General features: G+C 43.2%; 1 protein-coding gene across 7 annotated transcripts in view; it reads right to left on the reverse strand.

Moving 5' to 3' along the window:
* The window catches only part of LOC110523834 (liprin-beta-2), a 110429-nt gene that overhangs the window by 56920 nt on the left and 40402 nt on the right, over positions 1-13107 (reverse strand). The window contains exon 1 of one of the 7 annotated variants that reach the window (XR_005051865.1): positions 4969-5681. The exons of 5 other annotated variants lie outside the window; for them this stretch is intronic. The gene's annotated coding sequence lies outside the window, so the exon portion shown is untranslated. Of the gene's footprint in view, positions 1-4968; positions 5682-13107 lie in introns of those variants that run through there. One more of the 7 variants, XR_005051867.1, reaches the window with a different exon arrangement.

Raw genomic sequence — 13107 nt, forward strand, 5'->3', positions numbered from 1 at the left:
CCCAAATTTAAGCTCGGCTAAAAATCCTTAACACGTTTAACATCACAACAATGTGAAATGTGACCATGTGGCATTAACATACAAAAAACACACTCTTTGACCCCTAACATCAGAAACAAGTGTTTTCACTGATTTACATAAAAGAATACACCTAATTTATACTAATTAGATATAGTTTGTTGCGTGAAACCTCAGACCTTAAAGACCAGTGAGATCCCCCTCTACAGAGGAATACAGTTTTTCCTTTCTCACTGGCCTCAGTCAGCTGACGTGGCGCATTAGGACACTTTCTCAACCAACCACTACATCGGTGCAAAGACCCTTGACTTCATACTAGGGCTTAACACTTGTCTTCCTCAGTCCCTGAGAACTTCTCCAGGGATGTCTTAACATCATGCTCTTGACTTAAGCCTGCGAGCTGAGCTTCTCTCTCTTTCTCTCTCTCTCTCTCTGAAAACCCACAGCACCATGTGATCATCTTGGGGACCTGTCATAAGGTCTGTCACAGCGGGGAAAAGTAACATGCTGTGACTTGTGTGCAGCGCTGAGCTGGGTTTTGTCTCACTGCACGGCTTCAGATAATCCTGTCTTAAATAGCTGGTCTAGGGGCCACTGCTTCAGATCGCACTGACAGCACACATATATGGAGCAGTTTCTCTGAGGTCATCCAAAAGGGCAGTCCACTCAGAAGGCAGTTTCACAACTCACTTTCTAGGAGGTACAGCATTTCCATACCAACATACTATCCATTATCATATGACCTCTCTGAGACTCAAATGTAGACAGTTAAGAACAAATTCTTATTTACAATGACGGCCTACCCCGGCCAAACCCTAACCCAGACGACATTGGGCGCCGCCCTATGGGACTCCCAATTACGTCCGGTTGTGATACAGCCTGGAATCGAACCAGGGTCTGTATTGACGCCTCCAGCGCTGAGCTGCAGTGCCTTAGACCACTGCACCACTCGGGAGCTAGTGGGTGTTGCACCCTCTATAACCACTGTGGTTATTATTTGAGCCTGCTGGTCATCTGTGAACGTCTTGAAGAACAACCTGGCCTAAATGGCCGTACTCTTATAATATCCACCCAGCACAGCCAGAAGAGGACTGGCCACCCCTTGAAGCCTGATTCCTCTCTAGGTTTCTTCCTAGGTTCCTGTCTTTCTATGGAGTTTTTCCTAGCCACTGTTCTTCTACATCTGCATTGCTTGCTCTTTGGGTGTTAAAAAGGGCTTTATAAAATAAATATGATTGATTGATTGAATTTGTTTGAGAGGAGAGGTGTGTGTATGTGAGTGTGCTTAACTTAATGCTTCTTAATACTTAATATTTCTTTACCGCTTAACTTAATACTTACTTTGCCAGGTACCCCATGATTGATGTTGAACATGGTTACATAAAACAATGCACCAAAGCAAAAGCTATTCCCAGGTTCCTGCTGTGCTGCTAGATGTCCACGAGATCAAAGGGCTTGGTTACATCACTTCCTGAATCCTGACAAAGTCCATATGGAGTTCTTTAGCAGTGATTAGTCATGATACTGGCTGTAAACCCAAGCCAAAGCAGAGGAGAGCCAGCCCGTTCTCTGCCACACAGACAAATGACCACTTCCTCTCCTCTTAGGGGATGTGACGCATGTTACAGAGAACAGGGTTGTGTACAATACCCACTGGGCACAGGTGTCAATTCAATGTCTATTCCACGTTGGTTCAACCAGTGTGTGCCCAGTGGGTAGGCACCAAACAAAATAAAATAAACTGAAACAGGGAGGGACTACTTGAACTTGTCCAATAAGAAACACTCATTTTTGCTTTTTGTTGGAAAGCCTTTTACTACAATGTGCACTGATGAATATAACCCAGCTCTCTTTAAACAGAGCACCTAGAGCTGTAGTACATTGTACAGAGAGAGAGCTCAAAACATTTGCTATGGAAACTAATAGAGGCATCTTTCTCAGGCTAGGCCAAGCCACAACGGAATTTCCCTTAACCCCTCTCTTATGCCATGAGCTACATGGCTGTTTGATACCTCTTGAAGACATATTGTAGGCGGAGAGAGTGAAGGACAAATCCAAAGTGAGCAAAATATTATCCCACTGTCTGAGAATGCATGACGACTGTGTACAGTGCAGTTAGCAAGAGGGGCACCGCCTGCTTTTAATGGCCTTAACAAATGTTTCTGTTGCAGTTGAATTTTACGGTGGACAGTCAGCACAGTTACTGGGTCTACAGTCTATCACGGATTACAAAAAGAAAACCAGCCCCGTCGCGGACCAGGATGTCTTGCTCCCAGACAGACTAAACAACTTCTTTGCTCGCTTTGGGGACAATACAGTGCCACTGACACAGCCCGCTACCAAAACCTGCGGACTCTCCTTCACTGCAGCCGATGTGAGTAAAACATTTAAACGTGTTAACCCTCGCAAGGCTGCAGGCCCAGACGGCATCCCCAGTCGCATCCTCAGAGCATGTGCGGACCAGCTGGCTGGTGTGTTTACGGACATATTCAATCAATCCTTATCCCAGTCTGATGTTCCCACATGCTTCAAGAGAGCCACCATTGTTCCTGTTCCCAAGAAAGCTAAGGTAACTGAGCTAAACAACTACCGCCCCGTAGCACTCACTTCCGTCATCATGAAGTGCTTTGAGAGACTAGTCAAGGACCATATCACCTCCACCCGACCTGACACCCTAGACCCACTCCAATTTGCTTACTGCCCCAATAGGTCCACAGACACCGCAATCGCAACCACACTGCACACGGCCCTAACCCATCTGGACAAGAGGAATACCTATGTGAGAATACTGTTCATCGACTACAGCTCAGCATTTAACACCATAGTACCCTCCAAACTCGTCATCATGCTCGAGACCCTGGGTCTCGACCCCGCCCTGTGCAACTGGGTACTGGACGTCCTGACGGGCCGCCCCCAGGTGGTGAGGGTGGAAACAACATCTCCACCCCGCTGATCCTCAACACTGGGGCCCCACAAGGGTGCGTTCTGAGCCCTCTCCTGTACTCCCTGTTCACCCACAACTGCGTGGCCATGCACGCCTCCAACTCAATCATCAAGTTTGCAGACGACACTACAGTGGTAGGCTTGATTACCAACAACGACGAGACGGCCTACAGGGAGGAGGTGAGGGCTCTCAGAGTGTGGTGTCAGGAAAATAACCTCACACTCAACGTCAACAAAACAAAGGAGATGATTGTGGACTTCAGGAAACAGCAGAGGGAGCACCCCCCTATCCACATCGACGGGACAGTAGTGGAGAGGGTAGTAAGTTTTAAGTTCCTCGGCGTACACATCACAGACAAACTGAATTGGTCCACCCACACAGACAGCATCGTGAAGAAGGTGCAGCAGCGCCTCTTCAACCTCAGGAGGCTGAAGAAATTTGGCTTGTCACTAAAAGCACTCACAAACTTTTACAGATGGACAATCGAGAGCATCCTGTTGGGCTGTATCACCGCCTGGTACGGCAACTGCTCCGCCCACAACCGTAAGGCTCTCCAGAGGGTAGTGAGGTCTGCACAACGCATCACCGGGGGCAAACTACCTGCCCTCCAGGACACCTACACCACCCGATGTCACAGGAAGGCCATAAAGATCATCAAGGACAACAACCACCCAAGCCACTGCCTGTTCACCCCGCTATCATCCAGAAGGCAAGGTCAGTACAGGTGCATCAAAGCAGGGACAGAGAGACTGAAAAACAGCTTCTATCTCAAGGCCATAAGTTTGTTAAACAGCAGTGGCTGCTGCCATACATGTAAAAAATGTATCACTAGTCACTTTAAACAATGCCACATAATATAATGTTTACATACCCTACATTACTCATCTCATATGTATATACTGTACTCTATACCACCTACTGCATCTTGCCATCTTTATGTATTACATGTATCACTAGCCACTTTAACAATGCCACTTAATATGTTTACATACCCTACATAACTCATCTCATATATATATATACTGTACTCGATACCATCTACTGCATCTTGCCTATGCCGTTCGGTACCATCACTCATTCATATATCTTTATGTACATATTCTTCATCCCTTTACACTTGTGTGTATTAGGTAACTGTTGTGAAATTGTTAGGTTAGATTACTTGTTGCATTGTTGAAACTAGAAGCACAAGCATTTCTCTACACTCGCATTAACATCTGCTAACTATGTGTATGTGACAAACACAATTTGATTTGATTTGTAGGTACTACTCCTTTCTTTCTATAAAATAATGTTATGAGTGGTTTATTTTGGCTGCATGATGCCCACTTAGGCTGCGGTCAAGTGGTTCCACCTCTTGACGTGCTCTGCATTCTTGGCACAACTCCTAGTCACTATTCCACTACCTAATAACTCACAACAACCCTGACCTGTCTTGTACAAGCCACTAAATTAACTCTCCTGTTGACTGTCACGCCAAGCCTGCGAAAACATGTCCTACCATTATATTTAATTTCAAACCCTGGTATGTCTACTTGGGGAAAACCCACCTTACAAAACCCACCTTCTCAAGTCTTCGTCAATGGCAATTTCATGGCATTTTTGATTACACAGCAGAGTGCTGTGATATCACATAATCACAAGATAGCATCGCGGAGACAGAGGAACAACAGCGCCAAGGCTCTGTTTGCAAAACACACATCAGCTGGTTTGTGCTGTAATGCCTCTCATCTGATAACACGTTTCCAGCGAACATGACACATAAGCTCACCAGGATACGCAACTAGACTCACATTCAAACTAGTAGAAATGCATCAGGAAAAACTATTACCAGACCGGACAGCAACACCTCATAGGAATACCAATCTCATGGGGATATGGTCCGTTCTCATGTTTGTGCAGTTCATTCTTACAGTTTGCAAAAACCTAGGCACTGAGAAAACCTTCTCAAGAAACATACCTCAAGTCGGAGAAAAACAGCCAACATTTGAGGCACATGCACTCACCTTTTTAAGCCAAGTGAAATGCTTATAAAAGTCAATATCACTTTCCATGTTGTCGGCCCATTGCTGCCTGAGATTATTTTGGGTTCTTGAGTTGCTTATCCTGGCAATGGAGTGACTAGTGCTGTGGTGCTCTAGAGAGCTGCAGCCTGGAGAGGAGAGGCTCTAGCTGGCCCTCTATGTGCTGCTCGGTGCTCCGCTGCGTTGTGATAGGATTTATTACCCAGACTGCAGCCTCACAGCTCCCCTCCTCACTCCCCTCCTTGACGTGGTGAGACAACCGTCCAAATCTTTCCGCCGAGAGAGAGCGAGAGAGAAATAGAAATAGAGAGAGAAAGAGAGAGACGTCTGCTGCAGCAGCCAGTCACCTCAACATCTGCTGTGACTGAGACTGAGGACCCAGGCAGCCCAAAGAGAGCAACAGGCTCTGTCAGCCGAGACACAGACCATGCCAACTCTCAACTCTCTTCTCTCTATTTTCCTCTCGCTCTCTTATTCCCTTGCTCTCCTCAACGGTATCGCCCCTTCTCTCTTTTCCTCTCTTGCTCACTCTTTCCTCGATGGTCTCTCCTAAACGGTCACTCCCTCCCTTTTTCTCTCCTCTTATTAACTTAAAGTCACAACGCAAGCCTGAACTGAACAAGACTGTGGCTTAAGATGAGAGGGAGCACCATTAAAGACACATACACACCCCTCTCTCTCTTCTCTCTCCTTATCTCTTTAGACTAAGCAATGAAGCAACAGCCCTCCTACCATTAGCCTTAGGTCCGACTGGAAATCATTATCTGGACCCCCCATTTCCTGTGTATGGGATCTTTCTCTAAAACAAACTCATCCCCCTCCTCACTGAACCATTTGGCTGCCTCTGACAGTATTCATGTACACACTTCAAAGAGCACAGTCAGAGACAGAAAAACACAGGGGGTGGGAGGGGTGACATGTATGTAGGGAATGCTGCAACTTGTCTCTTCTTCGCAGAGTGTAATTAATCATGGGTTACAGCCAGTGAGGCTCAGACTCAGACTGTTTGTAAACTCGGTGTCAGACAGATGGTGCTCATTGCAGAGCTTGACTGAGTAAAGTAAGTAAAAAAGTGAATTAGACTTAGAGCACAGTGTGATTGTGATGCACGTAGCCTTTAATGTATTTTGTGATCCTATGTCTTAACACCCTACAGTTTTGTTACCATTGTCCAGATCACTCCTTCTCTCCTCTCTTTTCTCCCTTAGTCACAGGGATGGATGGGGCATCAGAGACATTTGCACATGGGTCATTCCACTATGTAGGTGCTTTTTGAATAGTGTAACTTTTTATTTAATCTTATTTTAATAGTCTGTCTATGGAAGCCCTAAAGCCCAAGGCAAAAAAAAAAAGAAAGTAGACTGTTGGAATGATCTTTTTCGAATGACTTAGTGTCTCATTTGAGCGACTTAGTAAAAAAGAAAACATTTATACTAGAATTTCTTTTTACTTTTACTTAGTCGTTCAAACGAGATACTAACACATTCGAACAGGATACTAAGTCTTTTGAACAGCTCATTATTAGGGATGTTGTCACGTTCGTCGTATGAAGGAGACCAAGGCGCAGCGTGGTATGCGTACCTTCTTATTTATTTAAAGAATGAACACTGAACGAACTAACAAAATAACAAACCGAACCGTGAAGCTATACAAACGAGTGCTGCGAGTGCTGACGAGTACACATAGACACAATCCCACAAACACCAAAGGGAAATGGCTACCTAAATATGATCCCCAATCAGAGACAACGATAAACAGATGTCTCTGATTGGGAACCATATCAGGCCAACATAGAATTACAAAAACAGAGATATCTCAGGTCAGGGCGGGACAGATGTAACGATTCACTGATACGCATCGGTCCCCAATTCAAATGTTTAAGATACAAGTGCATTGGGCCATGGACCCCAAACCAATCCAATTGTAGCAGGTCCAAAAAATCTATTCAAACGTTACGAATCGCCAGTTCACAAAAATGTTTTGCTCATATTACATTATTTCTACTTTCCGAAAATACCTAATCTTTTGTGACAACTGATGCGTCCTCTGCTTCATTGAACTGCAAATAACTGTGTTGACAGTCATCGATCTACAAGTAAGTTTGCATGCCGAACAACCCCAGGCAATATCAGTAGCCTAGTCAAACTGCACATTGCGCCCAGCTTTGCGCACTGTACTCAGCTTTGTGCGCTGAGCAACGAAAGGTAGGCAGCCTGTTCCTGATCTTGCACATCTGGCACCGTTAGCATTCAAATTCTAAAATGGCTTGCGTAATATTAGGCTTTATTAGTTGAGTGACAACATATGTCATTTGCTAGATTAGTTATCTATGCGCTGTTGAAAATGGTGTTTTACCAGAATAAAATTAAGCTACCATTGACAGAACTCAGCTATAGCTGCTGAACGGGGCTTTCAATAGATTTTATTTTGATTGTTCATGGTTCCGCATCAGCAATAGTTTTGGTAGTTTTGCTTTAAACAATCAGTGTACAGTATATGGTAATTTTTAGATACACAAGGTAAAGTTGATAATGTCTTAACGAGGACAGGGATCACTTTTGCGAGGTAAACTGCATGTCCGTAGGGAGAGGAGGAGATCACTCCGTAAAAACTTCTAAACGGTCAAAACCATTTGACTTTGAGATGGGGGTGAAATCCAAAGTTGTGCTATGTATTCATTGGCTATGTCATATCTCATTTGTAAACGATAAATATTGATATATTACAAGCTCAAACACATCATCTGCAAAAATGACAAGTTAATCAGTGGGTGATGGTGATTTCAGAACCAAAGTGGGGGGTCAAAACTCATAGGCTACATTGCAAACTTTTCAAACTAAAACGTATCGCACCTGTATTGTGTCAGAGCCCATGTATCTAGATACTGTACGTAATGAATCGTCTTGAAATGGAAACATGCACATCCCTAATTATCTTGTTCAAACGACTCAATTTTTTTTGTCTAATTAGGCCTAATTTGTTGGAGCACCAGTTTTGCTTGTCAGGCTAGGCATGCTAGGCTAATAAGAGGTGAGGATCAACTAGATGAGCTGGACAAACTACTCTCTTCGATGAAAGTCCAAGCACTCTCCCAGTGTTTCCCCAGTTTAAGAATCGAGACATTTGCGCATCTCCAGTCAGAACCAAACCTGCCCAAACGTTTTCCCCCTGGTGCATTTTCCAGCTGGCATTTGCATTGCCTTAATTGTTGTTTTCCTTACTAATAATTACTTTGGACATGTGTGTGTTACTATCAAAGTACAGTACCAGTCAAAAGTTGGGACACACCTACTCATTCAAGGGTTTTTCAAAATGTTTACTATATATTGTTTACTATATTCTATATTCTACTGTCAAATAATAGTGAAGACATCAAAACTATGAAATAACACACATGTGACCAAAAAAAGTGTCAATTATCAAAATATGAGGTAATTGATGGTAAGTCTTCACAAGGTTTTCACACACTGTTGCTGGAATTTTGGCCCATTCCTCCATGCAGATCTCCTCTAGAGCAGTGATGTTTTGGGGCTGTTGCTGGGCATCACGGACTTTCAACTCTCACCAAAGATTTTCTATGGGGTTGAGATCTGGAGACTGGCTAGGCCACTCCAGGACCTTGAAATGCTTCTTACGAAGCCACTCCTTCGTTGCCCGGGCGGTGTGTTTGGGATCATTGTCATGCTGAAAGACCCAGCCACGTTTCATCTTTATTGCCCTTGCTGATGGAAGGAGGTTTTCACTCAAAATCTCACAATACATGGCCCCATTCATTCTTTCCTTTACACGGATCAGTCATACTGGTCCCTTTGCAGAAAAACAGCCCCAAAGCATGATGTTTCCACCCCCATGCTTCACAGTAACTCAGTATTCTTTGTCCTCCAAACACGACGAGTTGAGTTTTTACCAAAAAGTTATATTTTGGTTTCATCTGACCATATGACATTCTCCCAATCTTCTTCTGGATCATTCAAATGCTCTCTAGCAAACTTCAGACGGGCCTGGACATGTACTGGCTTAAGCAGGGGGACACGTCTGGCACTGCAGGATTTGAGTCCCTGGCGGCATAGTGTGTTACTGATGGTAGGCTTTGTTACTTTGGTTCCAGCTCTCTGCAGGTCATTCACTAGGTCTCCCCGTGTGGTTCTGGGATTTTTGCTCACCGTTCTTGTGATCATTTTGACCCCACGGGGTGAGATCTTGCGTGGAGCCCCAGATCGAGGGAGATTATCAGTGGTCTTGTATGTCTTCCATTTCCTAATAATTGCTCCCACAGTTCATTTCTTCAAACCAAGCTGCTTACCTATTGCAGATTCAGTCTTCCCAGCCTGGTGCAGGTCTACAAATTTTTTTCTGGTGTCCTTTGACAGCTCTTTGGTCTTGGCCATAGTGGAGTTTGGAGTGTGACTGTTTGAGGTTGTGGACAGGTGTCTTTTATACTGATAACAAGTTCAAACAGGTGCCATTGATACAGTTAACAAGTGGTGGACAGAGGAGCCTCTTAAAGAAGAAGTTACAGGTCTGTGAAAGCCAGAAATCTTGCTTGTTTGTAGGTGACCAAATACTTATATTCCACCATAATTTGCCAATAAATTCATTAAAAATCCTACAATGAGATTTTCTGGATTTTTTTCTCTCCTTTTGTCTGTCACAGTTTAAGTGTACCTATGATGAAAATTACAGGCCTCTCTCATATTTTTAAGTGGGAGAACTTGCACAATTGGTGGCTGACTAAATACTTTTTTGCCCCACTGTATATAACAATATTTTGGAGGTTATTTCATTTTTAAAAAGTGAGCGATTGTAATCTGAATAAAGGCCAAAATAATATTTGTAAAGGCCAAAACATTTATTTCTGTGTTTAGAGGGAGAGAAACGCTGGGCCAATTGTCCGCCGCCCTATGGAACTCCCAATCACGGTCGGATGTGATACAAAATAATACTTTTTGTGGTATAATTTGTTTTGTCTTAGTTGTAGTTTGAACATCTTGGCCATGTTCTGTTATAATCTCCACCCGGCACAGCCAGAAGAGGACTGGCAACCCCTTATAGCCTGGTTCCTCTCTAGGTTTCTTCCTAGGTTTTGGCCTTTCTAGGGAGTTTTTCCTAGCCACCGTGCTTCTACACCTGCATTGCTTGCTGTTTGGGGTTTTAGGCTGGGTTTCTGTACAGCACTTTGAGATATCAGCTGATGTACGAAGGGCTATATAAATACATTTGATTTGATTTAGTTAGTTGTAAAATCGCCTAAACAAACTGCGCTATCAATTTAGGAGTCTACAATCTCACCATGCTCCACCAGCAGATCGACGTGCCTAACATTTACAATGGCAGATATACTTTGGAGGAGATGGGAAACGTTGCCCATGCTACGTTATTGGGTCACGTGGTGCATTCTGGGCGATTCTGGGACTTGGAGTGCTCTCTTTCAAGGAGAGAATGGGAGTCTATTCGGAGCTAGCTCAAAAATCCAACGTTAGCACAAATTTTGTCAACAAGAAGTACAACATTACACTCCTTTTCCGATATGTGAGATAATTAACTAGCTATCTGTAATATCGTATTGCTTTGGAATCGTGAACACGATTGGTCGACAGTCTGCTGGGTAGGGTGTTATACGTTCCTGCATTTGTAAGATTCCTACCTCCTTTCTATAATATCTCTGGCAACGGCACCATACAATGCACCCTGGACTAAAGAGGCAGACAAATAGGAAAAATCGTGCTAGACCCTCTGTTAACCTTTTCATGTGTGAGTTCCAAATATTTTAACGGTCGCGCCAGATTGAGTTATTTTATGTACGTGATGTCAGAATGCACTCTGCTCCAAAATGTGATTATAACGCAACAGTACAGTTAACACGCGCTTCCTGCTAATTATCTATAAGCTGTTTCAATTTGTAAATGTCAAATTATTTAACAAGTTGCATTTTCTAACAACTGTTTGAATTAAGGTGTGTTCTGCCTCCTCATTAATTCACATAGAAGTTGCCCATTTCAGCATTGCGGACAATTTATGTTTGAGGCTTTACTGAGCCGGACAAACTTCTCTCTCCGAGGAGAGCCCATGCACTTCACTAATGTTTGCGCAGATCAAGTCTGCAGACAGTCGCGCAGTCTGGCACGAATTAGAACATTTTCTGGCTGCCACTTACATTGCCTTCCTTTTTGTTTTCCTTACAAATAATAACATTGGACATGTGTGCGTTCCTATCAAAGTAAGTTCCTTATTTTCTGAATATATTGATGTTGTTTCTACTGTATGTATGCACAGTTGTCAGAAGTTTACATACACATTAGCCAAATATATTTAAACTCAGTTTTTGACAATTCATGACATTTAATCCTAGTAAAAATTCCCTGCCTTAGGTCAGTTAGGATCACCACTTTATTTAAAAAATGTGAAAATGTCAGAATACTAGTGGAGAGAATTATTTATTTCTGCTTGTATTTCTTTCGTCACATTCCCAGTGGGTCAGCAGTTTACATACATTCAATTAGTATTTGGTAGCATTGCCTTTAAATTGTTTAACTTGGGTCAAACATATCGGGTAGCCTTCCACAAGCTTCCCACAATAAGTTGGGTGAATTGTGGCCCATTCCTCCTGACAGAGCTGGTGTAACTGAGTCGGGTTTGAAGGCCTCCTTGCTTGCACGTGCTTTTTCAGTTCTGCCCATAATATCTATAGGATTGAGGTCAGGGCTTTGTGATGGCCACTCCAATACCTTGACTTTATTGCCCTTAGCCATTTTGCCACAACTATGGAAGTATGCTTGGGGTCATTGTCCATTTGGAAGACCCATTTTCCGACCAAGCTTTAACTTCCTGACTGATGTCTTGAGATGTTGCTTCAATATATCCACATAATTTTCCTCCTCATGAAGCCATCTATTTTGTGAAGTGCACCAGTCCCTCCTGATCTGAGTGGGGAGGGGAAAACTGAAACTTGGTGTTATTGACAGAGATTATTTGAACTCTCGTTCTCATTGGTTCATTAACAAATGTACCCCTTGCTGATATCACCAGGCAGGCCAAAACTCCATCCCACCAAAACAGGCAAAAATGTCAGTCTGTCTTTTCAGACAGTTCTTACACTAAAAGGGCATTATCATAATTTAACAGTATTATTCCAACCTCATAATGTGGAAATATACACAGAGTGTACCATTCATTAGGAACACCTGCTCTTTCCATGACATAGACTGATCAGGTGAATCCAGGTGAAAGTTATGATCCCTTATTGATGTTGCATGTTAAATACACTTCAATAAGTGAGGATGAAGGGGAGGAGACAGGTTAAAGAAGGATTTTTAAGACTTGAGACAATTGAGACATGGCTTGTGTATGTGGGCCATTCAGAGGGTAAATGGGCAAGACAAAAGATTTAAGTGCCTTTGAACGGGGTATGGTAGTAGATGCCAGGTGCACTGGTTTGAGTGTGTCAAGAACTGCAATGCTGCTGGGTTTTTCACACTCAACAGTTTTTCACACTCAAGCAGCCTCAGGCTGCACAGCTGTTCTCTCATCAAGTGATCATATCTTCACCCATCAGACTATTCTCATTTGAATCTTTACTAATATGTCAAATTAGCTTGGATTTAGAATGGCCCATTATCAATGGGCAGGAACAGGGGCAGGGGAAAAATACATGTAATCTGTATGCACTCAAATAGCGAATGGAGGCCGGTCCATTTTTCAATGATGCCTGACAGGCTACTTCGATTTTATAGCTGAGCTGTGCTTAATATGAGCAGCTGCGAAATAAATATAAGAACACTTATTTCACTCCATGCATCAACCACTATTTGAGGAGATTGCTCTCGCTGTGCGACAGGTGATATTCCACCCAAACTCTGTATACCATGGGCTCTCCAACCCTAAACCTGGAGCTACCCCGTGCTTAATTCGTTAGTAATATGTTTTCGCAACAAAATACATTTCACTAAACAGTTGACAGCCCTTCTGCCTGCTCGAGAAAGGAATAAAGGGGAGAGAGGAGGAGATGGAAATGCATGGTGGTGAGAAATTCTGTGTAGCTAAAGTTAATGTGCCACCCAATTAATTATGAAAATATTTTTAAAAATCCCTATTACTAGGCTATTCAGAATGCAATACAAATTC

This window comes from Oncorhynchus mykiss, chromosome 1 (genome assembly GCF_013265735.2).
Source record: "Oncorhynchus mykiss isolate Arlee chromosome 1, USDA_OmykA_1.1, whole genome shotgun sequence".
NCBI classification, from domain to species: domain Eukaryota; kingdom Metazoa; phylum Chordata; class Actinopteri; order Salmoniformes; family Salmonidae; genus Oncorhynchus; species Oncorhynchus mykiss.